The following is a 16417-nucleotide window of genomic DNA, read 5'->3' on the forward strand; positions in this document are numbered from 1 at the left end:
GGTGACCAAAACCCTGAGGGGAGCGGGAAATTTGGATACCGGGAAGAAATGCAAAGAGGAACGAGCAAGAAAGGAGAACCCCTGATTCGAATGAAGAAGATAGGGTGATCAACTGGTTATCTGAGGTGTTTGTACACTAATGCAAGAAGCCTGGGCAACAAACAGGAAGAACTGGAGGCCCTGGCCCAGTCCAAGAAATATGATTTAATTGGGATAACAGAGACTTGGTGGGATGACTCACATGACTGGAGCACTGTCATGGAAGGGTACAGACTGTTCAGGAAGAACAGGCAGGGGAGAAAAGGAGGAGGAGTTGTACTATATGTAAGAAAGCACTATGATTGCTCTGAACTCCAGTATATAGAGGGAGACAAACCTGTTGAGAATCTATGGGTTAAGTTTAGAGGTGCAAACAACAGCAGTGATGTTGTGGTTGTTGTCTACTACAGGCCACCGAATCAGGTGGAAGAGGTAGATGAGGCTTTTTTCGGACAACTGAGAGAAGGTTTCAGATTGCAGGCCCTGGTTCTCGTGGGGGACTTTAATCACCCTGACATCTGTTGGGAAACCAATACAGCAGTACACAGGCAATCCAGGAAGTTTTTGGAGAATATTGGGGATAACTTCTTGGTACAAGAGCTGAAAGATCCGACCAGGGCACGTGCGCAGCTTGACCTTCTGCTCACAAACAGGGAGGAACTAATAGGGGAAGTAGAGGTGGGTGACAACCTGGAAAGCAGTGATCATGAGATGGTAGATTTCAGGATCCTGACCAAAGGAAGAAAAGAGAACAGTAAAATACACACCTTGGACTTCAGAAAAGCAGATTTTGACTCCTTCAGACACCTGATGGGCAGAATCCCCCGGGATGCTAACATGAAGGGGAAAGGAGTCCAGGACAGCTGACAGTATTTTAAAGAAGCCTTATTGAAGGCACAGAAAGAAACCATCCCGATGCGTAGCAAGAGAGGCAAACATGACAGGAGACTGGATTGGCTTACAGGGGAAATCCTTGGTGAACTTAAGCACAAAAAGGAAGCTTACAAAAAGTGGAAACTTGGACAAATGACCAGGGAGGGGTTTAAATGTATAGCTTGAGAATGCCGGGGGGTGGGGGTTATCAGGAAGGCAAAAGTGCAATTGGAATGGCGACTGGCAAAGGATGTGAAATAGCAAGAAAGGTTTCTACAGGCATGTTAACAAGAAGAAGGTGATCAGAGAGGGCATGGGGCCCCTGCTGGATGAAGGAAGTAACCTAGTTACAGATGATGTGGGGAAAGCTAAAGTACTCAATGCTTTCTTTGCCTCTGTATTCACGGACAAGGTCAGCTCCCGGACTAATGCGCTAAGTGATACAAGATGGGATGAAGATCGACAGCCCTTGGTAGGTAAAGAACAGGTTAGGAACTATTTAAAAAAGCTAAACGTACACAAATCCATGGGTCCGGACTTAATGCATCCAAGGGTACCGATGAAGATGGCAAATGTCATTGAGGAGCCTTTGGCCATTATCTTTGAAAAGTCGTGGAGATCGGGAGAGATCCCGGATGATTGGAAAAAGGCAAATGTAGTGCCCATCTTCAAAAAAGGGAAGAAGGACGATCCAGGGAACTAGAGGCCGGTCAGTCTTACCACAGTTCCTGGAAAAATCATGGAAGGGATCCTTAAGGAATCTATTTTGAGGCACTTGGAAGAGAGGAAAATGATTAGGAATAGTCATCATGAATTCACAAAGGGTAAGTCATGCCTGACCAATCTGATTACCTTCTATGATGAGGTAACTGGCTCGGTGGACATGGGAAAATAAGTGGATGTTATATACCTTGACTTTAGCAAGGCTTTTGATACGGTCTCCCACAATATTCTTGCCAGCAAGTTAAGGGAACGTGGATTGGATAAATGAATGATAAGATAGATAGAAAGCTGGCTAGAAGGCCGGCCCCACCGGGTAGTGATCTATGTCAGGATGGCGGTCGGTTTCTAGTAGAGTGCCCCAAGGTTCGGTTCTAGGACTGGTTTTGTTCAATATCTTTATTAATTACCTGAATGAGGAGACAGATTGCACCCTCAGCAAGTTTGCAGATGATACTAAGCTAGGGGAAGAGGTAGATATGCTTGAGGGCAGAGATAGAGTCCAGAGTGACTTAGACAAAATGGAGGATTCGGCCACAAGAAATCTGATGAGGTTCAACAAGGACAAGTCCTACACTTGGGACGGAAGAATCCCAAGCATTGTTACAGGCTGGGGACCAATCGGCTAAGTAGTAGTTCTGCAGAAAAGGACCTGGGGGTTACAGTGGATGAGAAGCTGGATATGAGTCAACAGTGTGCCCTTGTAGCCAAGAAGGCTAATGGCATATTAAGTTGCATTAGGAGGAGCATTGCCAGCAGATCCAGAGATGTCATTATTCCCCTTTATTCGGCTCTGGTGAGGCCACATCTGGAGTATTGTGTCCAGTTCTGGGCCTCCCACTACAAAAAGGATGTGGACGCATTGGAGAGGGTCCAGCGGAGGACAACCAAAATGATTAGGGGACTGGAGCATATGACCTAACAGGAGAGACTGAGGGACTTGGGTCTGTTTAGTCTGCATAAGAGAAGAGTGGGGAGGAGGGGGATTTGATAGCAGCCTTCAACTTCCTCAAGAGAGGTTCCAAAGAGGCTGGAGAAAGGCTGTTCTCAGTAGTGACAGATGGCAGAACAAGGAGCAATGGTCTCAAGTTGTGGTGGGAGAGGTCCAGGTTGGATATTAGGAAAAACTATTTCACTAGGAGAGTGGTGAAGCACTGGAATGGGTTGCCTAGGGAGGTAGTAGAGTCTCCATCCCTAGCAGTGTTTAAGTCTTGGCTTGACAAAGCCCTGGCTCGGTTCATTTAGCTGGGATTGGTCCTGCCTGGGGCGGGGGGCTGGACTTGATGACCTTCTGAGGTCTTTTCCGGCTCTATGGTTCTATGATTCTTGGAAAAGTAACATGACAAAAGAAAATTTCCAGCTAGATCTTGAAATGTGTTATGGACACCTTTCTGTTAGAAAGTTATTGGGAAACAGCCATATTAGAGTTGATTAACAAATTGCTAAAGAGATGTGCAAAAGAATGTCAAAGCATGTAGGGACAAACTAAGGAAATCCAAGTACAAAATAATTACACCTAGTCACGGACAGAAAAGGCAATAACAAAATGATCATTACATACACTAGGAGTAAGAGAAAGATGAAGGAAACTGTAAATCCTCTACTTAGCAGGGAAAGAGAGCTTTTGATGACATCAAGATGGCTGATCTGTTAATGCCTAACAGTTTCCACTTAAAAGGTTAATGGTGACTAGATACTCAATATCATTAATATTAACAAAGGGAAAGGAATGTAACCCAAAATACAGAAAGACCAGATTAAAGAACATTTAGATAAATATATAAGTCATTGGGGCCTCATGAAATTCATGATTATTAGGAGCAGCAAGCATTGATTTGTCCAAAACAAATCAAGCTCATTTCCTTCTTCAACAGATTTTCTGGCTCAGATGGCCTTCACTCATGGGGAGCATTGCCTAGTGGTCAGGTCTTACAGCCTTTGAGCTCCAGAAAGGTTTTTGGCAGTTGATCCCAGACCCTTCTAATTCACCAGGATCTGGGTCTGGGGCAGCTGATGGTGACAGAAGAACCCTAAGGCTGGGGCAGCTGATTGCTCTCCTTGGGCCACTTCCTACTGTACACAATTTGCAGGCTATACAGGCAAGTGTGAAGGGGTCAGTATACTGGGTTAGTATGTGGAAGGAGCAAATGCATCTCTCACAGGGTATATATGAAGCCAGTCCCTTCCCTCAGGGAGGCACCTTCAGGCAGTAATAGAGGGGACAGATCCTGTTTGTCCTTTTTTCAGGAGCCACAAGCTAGAGGTCTCTTCTTTTCCCTGGCCTATCTCCAAGTGAGCTGTTCTGATCCCTTTTAACTCTTCCTCCAGCCCATGCATCTCTTGCAGGTGTGGCAGGGCAGGGCTGCTTAGCCCAGTGTTGTTCCTTAACCCTTAGTTGCCCAGAGTGGACTGGTGCCACATCACACTGGCTTAGCAGGTAGTGGGGAAGCAGTATATTTGAGATATCATGATTTTGGTAAGGCTTTTTATAAGACATCCTAATAAGTAAAGAAGAGGAAAATGTCTAGATAAAATTACTATAAGCTGGAAGGACAACTGGTTGGAAGAACATACTCAAAGGGTCATTATCGGTGCTTTGTTGTCATACTGGGAGGACATATCTAATGAGGAAGGATCACATGATGACTACCTGTTGTGTTCCTTCCCTCTGGGGCATCTGGTATTGGCTACTGTCGGCAAACAGCATACTGGGCTAGCTGGACCTTTGATCTGACCCAGTATGGCCGTTCTTATGTCACCAAACTGGAAGGGATTACAAGGACTTTGACGGACAGGATTAGAATTCAGAATAGTCTTGGCAAATTCGAGTCTGATATCAATAAGATGAAATTCAGCAAAGACAAGTGCAAAAAACTTCACTTAGGAAGGAAAAATCAAATGCACAATTACAAAATTCAGAATAGCCAGCTGAGAGAACTTACTGCTGCCAGGGATATGGATTTTATAGTGGATCACAAACTGAATATGGGTCAACACTGTGATGCAGTTGCAAAAGAGGTTAAATCTTTCTGGGGTGTATTTACAGAGGTGTCATATGAAAGACATGGGAAGTAATTGTCCCACTCTACTAGGCTGTGTTCAACTATAGGAACCACAAGTTAGGAAAGATATGGATAAACTTCCAGAGGAAAGTGACAAAAATTATACAACATTTAGAAAATCTGACCTACAAGGAAAGGATTAAAAAACTGGGTATGTTTAGTCTTGCAAGAAAAAGGAGAAACTGAGAAGTGTTTTCAGCAATGTTAAGATGACTATGAACAATTTTTCAGTAATGGTTGGCCCCTTACTGAAACTTACTGTTTTTTTGGTGGGGGAGGAGGAGTGGGGTTGGCCATCTCTAAATACCAAAAGAAAAGCAAAATCAGAATCTTGGGACTGAAAGTCCCCAGTGCCAGTGGGAAGAGGGCAATGCTCCAAGTCAGTCTGACTGATAGAACAGGCAGCCCAATGAGGGAGTCATAGACCCCATGAACTCTCCTCTGTGTGAGCTGTAGCTGCATGGGACAGAGTAGGGCAGAGCAAGGGGGGAGTTTTGTGAGGGTGAGGGAGGGCAGCAGCCATGCGCACCAAGAAGCGGCTTGCTTTTCATCCTGTTCCCTGGCCTATCAGGGAGGGAGGAGAAAGTACTCGCACCTAGCTGGTGAAGGGAGAGGGCAGAGGAGTAAATCATGGTATGCAAGTACTTACGCCTTGCTCTCTGATAGTCCGGGGAACAGGATGAAGAGCAAGCTGCGTCCTGGTGTGCACAGCTGTGCCCCCGTCCCATCGTCTCAAAACTCTGCCCTTGGGGCAGAGCTTAAAAAGAGAGCAGCAGCCTGAGCAAAACTGGAGGCAGAACAGCAGCAGCCAAAAAGGAGGGGCCCAAGAAGCAGTGCAAAAGGCAAAGCTGGACTGAAAGCAGAGGAGCCACAGTGGAGGAGCTGGAGTAGCATCAGACCAGCCACATCAACAGTGAGCCAGAGCTAACCTACAGCAGGATGCTGTGGTGCCAGAGCTGGGATAGCAGGTACCAGCTGTGCCAAAGTAACACTATAAATAAGTGTGGTGAGCATCTAGGGAGAGTGACGTGTCAATACTGAGCAGCGAGGTCCCAGTGTGGGGAGTCTTTGTCAGACAAGTGCCTTTACAGGCAGGACTTGAAGGAAGAATGTGAACCCAACAGGAGGCCCCATACTGTGGAGAAGGGTCCCTCTCACCTAGTGCTTGAGGGCCTTTAGCCACTGCCGGAACAGGTGTCTTATCCGTGGCATCACTGCAGCATATTCTGGTCCTGGGAGGGAGGACTGAGTTGTGTGAGGAATAGGCTTACACTCCAGAGATTGCTATTTGTGCTATTCTCTGTGTCTGTAGGGTGGGGTTCCTTGTTTCTTTTACCCTTTTCCATTTTCTCTCTCTCTTTTTTTTTTTATTATAATACATTATATGTGGTTTGAACTCAATGTAGTGATCATCAGATTAGGGAAGTGGCTGGTGTGGAGAGAGTACCCAGAGTAGGGACAGCTTAACCCTTGTCCTAAGTGACCATGACAAAAGTGGGGGGTAGGGGTAAGCCCCCAGGAATCCTGAGACCAGCCTGGTCTGGGCTGCAAGGATTCTGACACACAGAGGAGTAGAAGATATTCCTTGAGGTCAGGCAGGCCAAAGGGAGTGGGAGCAAGGACTCAGATCCTTTTGGTATCCAATTCCCCTGGACTAGCACAGAAGACAGGAAAAGTTCCCCACAATAGAAGTATTATTGCCCTGCTTACAATACATTCTAATGGGAAGGGCAGTTAAGTTCTAAAATAGGTTTCTGAGGGAGGTTGTGGAATTCTCATCACTGGAGATTTTTAAGAGTAGATTGGACAAACGCCTGTTAGGGGTGGTCTAGGTTTATTTGGTCCTGTCTCAGCACAGGAGACTGGACTTGACAAACTCTTGAGGTCCCTTCCAGCTTCATATTTCTATGATTTTATTAGAGGGATTCTACTATAGTTAGTTTTAAAACAGCCTGTGAAAATATTCATTGATCCTTCTGAAATAGAGACTTTGAAGAGGGGAGTGAGGCTGACAGTGCATAGGATGGGGGTAACTCCAGCCCTCACCCCGATGTGGTTTCTATTCTCTTAATTACTTCACTGGTTGTGTCTCAACTGTGTAACCTTCTCCTACACAATCAATTACAAGTACAATCTATTAAAAGAGAGAAGGAAAACAACAGGTGATATAATTTCAAATTTCTCATGTATTGTACAATGGTAGCATGAGTTTCTATCAATCCTGTCATGAGATCTCATAACAGGCATATAAAATGTGGCTGCAACCACACAAGCTGTTATTTTCGATGCAAGAGCTCATGGCAAGTATAAAATTAACCTGTGTCAAGCTCACTATTCTCCCCAGTAATTTTAAAATTTGACTCAAATTTATTCGACCTAGCACAAAAAAGAAGAGTGCAGTATATGAATTTCTTATTATAGATTGGGGAATCTATTAATAAGCAGTCTTGTTGTCACTTCTTGTTTCTGTCTAGCCATACAGCTGGGCAAATAATTCACAATGAATAATTTATCAGGCAAATAATAATGCAGCTTCTTTCTTTTGCAGAAAAACCACAAGCAGATGGCTATCTCTTTCGTTTACCTGTTACTCAGAAGTATTCAGCACTTTTTTTGTTGTCATTTAAAAAAAAATTCTGTGGACTGATTAGAAATAGTTCTCTGCAAGTTCACTGTTAAGGATAGGTTGTTCAGTTGTGATTGGTCACATAAGTCACAAAACATTGCTTCTGCTCATTGACTGGATAAGTGCAAAGACGCACTTACAACAGGAATAGTGGGACATAAAAGAATATTTAGGGGCTATACTCTGATGCATTCCAGAATAGCAATCTAAAAATAAATAAATAAATAAATAAATAAATAAAGCAAGGCACATAGGTAGGTTGTCAATCAAAGTATGCAGTAACCATGAACCAAGTACGTCAGTAAAAGTTTGAATAAAACATGATAGCAAGATGTGTAGTAGCAGATGTGTAGCAGTGGGCTTGCAACAGTGAGGCATATACCCAGGCTTAAACAAAAACACTGAATTTGAGGAGCAGGAACCAGGAAACAAAACAGGAGTAGGAAATAGGAAAGTAAGACACACTAGTTATCATTTCTATATCATCTTCTCCCAAAAAAGTTCTGCAATGCTTGGCCAGAGGGTCCAGGTGATACCTCTGAATCTGCTCAAAAGGTGTATGCTAATGCTGGGGTGTGACTTCCCCAACTGGCTACGTATCATCATGATAGGGAAGAGAATGCTCTTTCTGCCTATCTACATCCCTTTCAGTAGGCAGTGTATCTCACTGGTTAACAAAGGGTTTTCTCTGTCGTAAATGAACTCCCCACACTCCATACCCTACAGCCTTCAAGATCACACATAAGTATAAAAAATGTTTCCAGACCCTCATCTAATATACACTTCTTGTCCAGACAGAACACCTGGTGTTTTGCATAGATACACTTCCTGAAATGCCTATGTTTTCTGGTCACATCAGTCAGCTCCAAAGACAGCAAAAGGGTTGGATGAACACTGCCTGCCAGCAAAGATAACTTGTAGCTGAAGATAGGATAGTTGAAGAGCTGATAGTTTTGCTACTATTTTCATGAGGTACACTCTGAATATCATTGTAACATACTGGAGTTCACCCAGGCCAGTAAGGGACTTGGTCACCATCTGCTTTTTAACTCCATATCTTGTATTTTATGGTGGTACATTTTTGGTCTAAAGCTCTAACCTTAACAGCTTGTCAGCAGCCCACAAGCTTCATCTTGGCTTGGCTCAACCTGCTTAATCCTCTTAGGTTGACGTTAGTACCTTTCCAGCCCTCAATATGCACCAAAATCATCTTACTCCAGAAAGCAGTTCCTCTCACTGGACCCTCACAGAGAAAGCATTTGGTTCACTGCCTTTTCTGAGATAGTAAAACACTCCATCCTGTCAGCTTTCTAGATGCACACACTTAACTGAATTTACACAGCACTGATGATTTTTAATAAAAGCAAAACAAATTGATTAAACAAAAGAGAATGGATTAAGTGATATCAAGTAAAAGACAAAAGTAGGGATGGTTAGAAGGAAATAAAACAACACACATCTAAAAGTCTAAAACTTAATCTAAAAAGATACAGTCTTTGTCCAATAGTGATAGAAATGTAGCCGTGTTAGTCTGGTGTAGCTGAAACAAAAAACAGGACTATGTAGCACTTTAAAAGATAACAAGATGGTTTATTAGGTGATGGCCCACGAAAGTTCATCACCTAATAAACCATCTTGTTAGTCTTTAAAGTGCTACATAGTCCTGTTTTTTGTTTCAGTCTTTCTTCAGGAAAGTTTCTCTCAGTCTCATTTCCAGCCGTTTCCTGGCCAGCCTTGCCAAGACCTATCACAGAGATCAAATCACTCGGCTGCTTTGTCTCCTAAAGTGATGATTGAAGATGGAATCTCTGTCTGGTCTATATATCCCCAAAGGACATTCAGTTTCCTGTCTCTCTCTGAGGTGCAGGAACCATGTTAATTCTCCATCTGTTGAGTTCAGGATCAAGATAACTCTCTCTAGTTTAGCTCAATGGGTTCATTTACTACTGACATGTACATTGAGGACACCCACTTTCCTTTGTTTAGGAAAGACCCATTTGATATATTAATGTCAAGTCTGAAACATGCTCTAGTTACCCATATAAAGGGAATTCGTAACTTCATATATGACTAACATGTAGATTTTACAATTATATTAATAATCATGTTTTATATGATACAGAGAAGGCACATTTTGTACAAATATTCTTGCAGTGGAGTGTAAAGGATGAATACAGTGGTGCCTAGGGGCACAGTCATATAAATCATGACTTGATGTAATAGGGAAGAGTGCATCTCAACATTCCTCCAGTATGCAAGCTACACACTTCTTCCGAGTCCCACGGAATCTCTCCTCTATTCCATTTCCGTGGAGATAGTGCCCAGCAGATCTCCAAGGAAATGGAATAGTGGAAAGATTCAATGCGGGCGGGGGGAGGGGAGAAGGGGGGCACAGAGGAACAGAAGAACTATGCATTGTGCAAGCTGAACGCATCTTCATATGGCACTCTATGTTTGAGTGCAGCTCTGGGCATCATGCATAATTACAGAGGAATTCCTTCATCTTTGTAACTCCCAAATGTTGGCCATGAGCCACATTCAGGACTGCTTGTTGCAACTCTTCTGGACTGATCACTCAGGTCAGATCTATACTATGCGAGAAAGTTGACTTAAGATTTGCACCTCCAGCTATGAGAACAGCATAGCTGGAGTTGACTTGCCTTTCATTGAATTTCTCTGGCATTCTCATTGCACGAGATCAACAGGAGAATATCCCTTCTCCCCATGCTTGCATGGTTCCGAGCAGAATGTATGGCCACTGCAGCTTGTGGGGGCATGGAAGGCAGGGAGCCTGGCTGAGAAACCTACCTTGGGCACCTCAACCCCTCCTTTCCCCCGCCCAACCCTCTGCTTGTTCTCCTGCACCCCTACCTGACCTAACACAAACCCTCTGCACCCTGCTCCTGCACCCATAGCCCGTCCCAGTCCCTGCGCCCTAATCCCCTGCCCTAGATCACAGCCTAAGTCCTTGTACCCTCTGGCTACGTCTAGACTGGCATGATTTTCCACAAATGCTTTTAACGGAAAAGTTTTTCTGTTAAAAGCATTTGCGGAAAAGAGCATCTAGATTGGCATGGATGCGTTTCCACAAAAGCTCTTTTTGTGGAAAAGTGTCCGTGCCAATCTAGACACGGTTTTGTGCAAGAAAGCCCCGATCGCCATTTTCGCGATCGGGGCTTTTTTGCGCAAAACAATACCACGTTGTCTACACAGGCCCTCTTGCACAAAAGCATTTGCGCAAGAGGGCTTTTGCCCGACCGGGAGGAGCATAGTATTTCCACAAGAACACACAATCTTACATGAGAGCGTCGGTGTTCTTGTGGAAATTCAAGCGGCCAGTGTAGACAGCTGACAAGTTTTTCCACAAAAGCACTTGCTTTTGTGGAAAAACTTGCCAGTCTAGATGCAGCCTCTCTGTGCCCACACACCCTTGTCCAGGTCACAACTCCCTCCTTTACCAAAATTCCCTCCCAGACCTTACATCCCCTTCCTCCACCTCAATCCATTACCCCCAGCTTCCTTCTGCACTCACCTCCATTAATATCATAGAAGAGTGCAGGCCTTTAACCACTTACCAGATACTTGGAGTGACCCCCCCCCCCCCCATCAACATTATTACACACCCCTGGTCTAGATGCTTGGTCCTGCTATGAGTGCAGGAGACTGGAGTAGATGACCTCCCAAGGTTCCTTCCAGTCGTATGGTTCTAAGACATGCAGACAGCATATACTGCAGAATAGAAGTACCCATCACCATAATGTATACCCCAGAATAGCAATAAACAGTACCCAAAATCAAAGAAAGGTACATAAGTAGGTTCACAATCAGAACATGAAATAACCATGAACCAGTCAGGTCAACAACATTTGAACAACATATATGTAGCAGCAGGCCTTGAATAACCACACACATCCAACACTATGTGTGCATACACAGAGCCTTAAACAAGGACTGAAGGGGTACATCTACACTGCAGTGCTATTTTGGGATACTTCCGGTATCCCAAAATAGCCATTCCATGTCTTTGAAACATAAGGGCTCGCTATTCAGACATCCCTGTAAATCTTGTTTCATGAAATAAGCTATTTCGAAATTAACTCAAAATAAGCTACGCAATTTGAGTAGCTCAAATTGAGTAACTTATTTTGAGCTAAGGGTACAGTGTAGACACACCTAAGAAGACTGAGTTCAGGGAGCAGGAACCAGGAAACACAACCAGGAGCAGGAAGGCCACATACACACACAAGTCATCACACCTGTCAGTAAAGTGTAATAACAGTCAATTAATGTAAAGAGTTAAACTAATGATTCTCAAAATAATATGGCTGTATTTGACTAGCTCTATTTAAACATAATAGAATTATTAAAGCTGAAATGTGTGCTATATTGAGTCCTATGTGAGGAGAATGTGACAAAGAGAAATCTGTCCTTGAGGCACTTGCTCTGAAGATATTTCCTGGTTTACATTGCTATTCCAAGATTTTTTTTCTCCTCTTCCCCAACTCCCTGTGGCTTAATCTCATTTTTATTCCCTTCCTCTTTCAAAAAAGTGCTTCCATGCTCCCCAAAGGCCAACGGTACAGAAGATAGGCTCTTATTTTCAGAAGAGCAAATAAAGAATACCTGATTTAACTAACATGGCTGAATTGCCCAGTTTTCCAAAGCATTTCACAGGTTTCTTTCTCCACATGGAATACTGTACCTCTCTCTCATTAAAAACTCCAACAGAGGTAAAATAGCAGCCAGCAGCAAGTTCAAAATCCTTTATTCTTGATGCACTTCTATTATGGAAGAGCAAAATTGACTTTAGTAAAGATGAAACCAATATGGTTCAAAAGACATTACTCCACAAACTAATTAAAATTTAATAGATAATACACTTTCTGTAGCATGTTAAAACAATTTGATAGCATTCAGCAGGCAATGATATCCCTGATATGGAAATCTAAAGATCCACAAGAGGACTTTCAGTGACATTCAAAAATAGGAGGTCGAGGTGCTAGTGCCACCTCCCCCGCCATTCTCACAGCCCAGTGATTAGGGCACTCACCAGAGATGCAAGAGGCAGGACCAAATCTCCACTCCCAGTAGGGACTTAACTGCCAGACTATTTGGTATTGTGTAGAGGGTTGTTCAATATCTCCTGATCAGGCTGTTCCCCCTTTGTATAAATAATGAAATACTCACTGGACCAAAGAGAGAGAGAGAGAGAGAGGGAGAGAGAGAGAGACACACACACACACTCTCTCTCTCTCTCTATAGTCTCGTGATCAGAACACTCACTAGGGAGAAGAAACACCCAGGTTCCAGTCCCTGCTTCAATTAATATGAGTTGCTGGAACAAATCTAAAAATCCTAACTAAACCAAAACTCTCATTGGTCTTAATGAAAAGAATACTTGTGTAAAGAGTTTAGGATTTGGGTCTATAAATGCTGCAATAATCTAGTAACAAAGAGCTAAGACATGCACGACGATTCTTCCTCGACACTGAAATTCCTGTAGTTGGGGGTTTAAATTATATCCTTTATATCGTTACAAGTGTAGATGAAAGAACCTTTGTGAATTCAGAACAAAAACACCATATTTATGTGCCCCTTTTGTTTGTTTCTTGCAGATTTCTCTGTGGGTTTAACTGAAGCTATACCTATGCTGATTATCAATAAAAAATGTAAGACAGCTCAGTTCATGCAGGTCAGAAAATTCACATATTCCTGTACCTTAAAGATGAGTCAAGGTAGGTGAACAAAATTCTCAGAGAAACAGTTTGACAGGAGGACAAGGTGACAGTCCAGATACAATTCAATTCATACATTACATGTATTCAAATTGGTGAGTGCACCTCTTTATTTGATTACCATTAATTATTCCATTCAGTAACTCACCTGTGCAAAGAAGAATGTCCATTTCTATTGATCTTCTCCATCCCGCCACACCTTCATTTGATTTTATTTTGTTTTCTGAAATAATTTTCTAAAAACTGAATTATGCAAATTTTAATGTGAGTATTTGGTTAGACTATGTGAATTTTAGATTCAGCCACAGAGATCACTTTGATGTTAAAAATGTTTGTATCAATGGCTAGGGATTAGCAATGTTTTTATTTATTTGGTTTACTGATTGAGTAGAGGTAAAGTCACTCTCCATAGATACTGAAGTGATTATAAGCAATGATAATGGTGTGTTCCAACTGAATGTATGCTTTAGCTATAGGTTGGATGGGTGTGATGCACTCGGCCATTAGATACTGTGACTGGCTGACTAAGGGTATGTCGACACTGCATGGTAAGCTCTGGGATAGTGGGACTCAAGTCTGCAGACCGGAGGTTTGAAAGCCCAGCCACATTCAATTGGGGCCCTGCATTAACAAATTAACTACTTAGCACCCCCTTCCAAATGTGACCACTCTAGAACTTTGTTCATGGTGCAGTGTGGGAAAACTTGCCTGTACACGCCGTACATTGCAATAAATTGTCAAAACCCACTAATGCATCCTGCTGACGTGTCATTTTGGTCTGCATGCTCCCAGCATCTGAAGCCAGAAACATGGAGGAGTCACTATCTGAAGACCGTCTCTTGCTTGGGTTTTCTCTCCTGTTTCAGGAAACAGGCAGAGCTTCTAGCCCACTGATGGCACCTGATGCAGCTAACAAGGGAGAAGGGAAGACTCAAACTTGCTGATGCTGCTCATGGCACTTTCTATAGCCACTGACGCTCCCTAATAAGACTATTACTTCTGAGGCAGAGCCACAAGTCTAGACTACTGGGAACACATCAGACCTGGTATAATCAGCAATGGGTTCAGAGCTTTTGCATGAAGAAACCTGTATTTCTAGAGTGTGGGCAGAGTGTACTGACCCTCCAGTGTCATCACACGCATGAAAGTAGCCACAATGGTCCAAAAGTGGATTTTTATAACCATCTCCCAGCTGGCCACCCTGGACTGTTGTTGGTTTTTTGCTAAACAGTTTGGAGTTGGAAAGTCATTGTGAGAAGTGGTGGCAGAGATTTCTGATATGCTCAGGCATGTGATTTATTTATCTGTAGTGAGCATAAACAATATTCCTGCATGGTGAAAAGTCTCAGAGGAACGTTAGTGTTAATTTGTATCTGCAAAAACCACGAGGAGTCCTGTGTCAAGGCTATATATAAGGAATAAGTTGGTTCTGTTAATGAAGTTAATCAAGTCACAGTGGAAGTGGCTCATTCACAGCATTTGATGTGGAGAACTGAATACTCAGAGACGAGAAATTGCCTTTGTAATGTGTTAACCAATTGAGATTTTTATTACAGATTCTCAAAGAACTCTACAGCCATGCCACTGGATTCTTCCCTCCCTGGCTCAGTACACTTCTGAATTGCTTATGGACACCTTCCTGCCCTATTCCCCTCCCCATTTTTCAGACAAATTATTTAGTCACCCATGAACTGCATTTAGTTTAAATTGACTGTATTTATAAATGCGGAGTAGTTGTGGGCTTGTTGGTCCCAGAGTGATCGGCTTCTGTTGATGAGTCAGACAAGCTTTCGTTCCTGGTGCTTCTGCTAAAAATCAAAGCTTTTTGCTGCCTCACACCAGAGACAAAATACAGGACTACGTAGCACTTTAAAGACTAACAAGATGGTTTATTAGATGATGAGCTTTTGTGGGCCAGACCCACTTCCTCAGATCAAATAGTGGAAGAAAATAGTCACAACCATATATACCAAAGGATACAATTAAAAAATGAACACATATGAAAAGGACAAATCACATTTCAGAACAGAAGGGGGATGCGGGGGGGGGGGTGGAGTAAATGTCTGTGAGCTATACCATTAGCTCACAGACATTTACCTTCCCCCCCCGCCCACATCCCCCTTCTGTTCTGAAATTTGATTTGTCCTTTTCATATGTGTTCATTTTTTTTTTAATTGTATCCTTTGGTATATATGGTTGTGACTATTTTCTTCCACTATTTGATCTGAGGAAGTGGGTCTGGCCCACGAAAGCTCATCATCTAATAAACCATCTTGTTAGTCTTTAAAGTGCTACATAGTCCTGTATTTTGTTTCAGCTACACCAGACTAACACGGCTACATTTCTATCACTACATTTCTATCAGACTCTCACTGTGCTCCTGCAACCATGAAGTGTTGCACTTGGCAAAGGATTTCTACTTGCCAGCGTTATGGCAAGTGCAGGAGAATGTGTCTGCAGCTCCATGAACTGGAAGGGTTAAATGCTGAGTTGCAGAACTTGAATAAGGGGGATGGCTTCCATTTCCTGGGAGTCAACTGGCTACTCTTAGGACAGAGAGGACAAATAGCACTGGCCTGACTCTGCGACAGTATTGGCAGACTCTTAGAGCCCAAGTTCAGGGTGCCTGGGCCCGAGCTGTGTTTGCATTTCAAAATGATGGTGCTTAGGCCCAGGTCCCAGAGGAACCTTGTATGATGGGTTTGATATCAGTGGTCTCATTGGGGCTGTCATACAATGCACTGATCATACCACTGAGCATACCTACATGCCTTCTGGGGCCACCCACCGCTCTGTGCCAAAACCTCTGGTCTTCCCAGCAAAGGTACAGAGTTGGGGTAACTCTTCAGCAGAGTAACACAAAAGCTGAAATTGCTAATATCTGGGAGGATTCAGTTTAGGGTCTTGACAGCATCCAGGAGCACAATTCTCCAACAGGGACCAAACCCCCAAATGAACCTGTCTTACTCTATAAAAGTTTTACGCAGAGAAACCACATAAGATTCACTCTCTTTACCAATGAGAATTATACACAGTTGTTGTTCTCCTCCCACCCCCATTAACAATTATTTACACTGGGATTGATAAGAAACAAAAGTGTTTTTCTTAAGTACTAGCAGATTTACTCAGCATTTCTTAGATCCTTAACACAATTAAGGGTTGTTTTTTTTTTAAATAAAAGGAAAATACACGTGCTTAATTAAAATTATTGATTTTTTTCAAGAATACATTATTTTTATTTTAGATTTTTATTTCAGATTTCTTTAAAAAACAATTGTTAAAATTTTTCGGGTGAATTTTTTTAAATGGGATCTCCTCATTTGTATTTTTTCTTCATCTCTATAAACTCCTGTCGTTCACTA

Source organism: Pelodiscus sinensis, chromosome 2 (assembly GCF_052426305.1).
Source record: "Pelodiscus sinensis isolate ZL-2025 chromosome 2, ASM5242630v1, whole genome shotgun sequence".
NCBI classification, from domain to species: Eukaryota; Metazoa; Chordata; order Testudines; family Trionychidae; genus Pelodiscus; species Pelodiscus sinensis.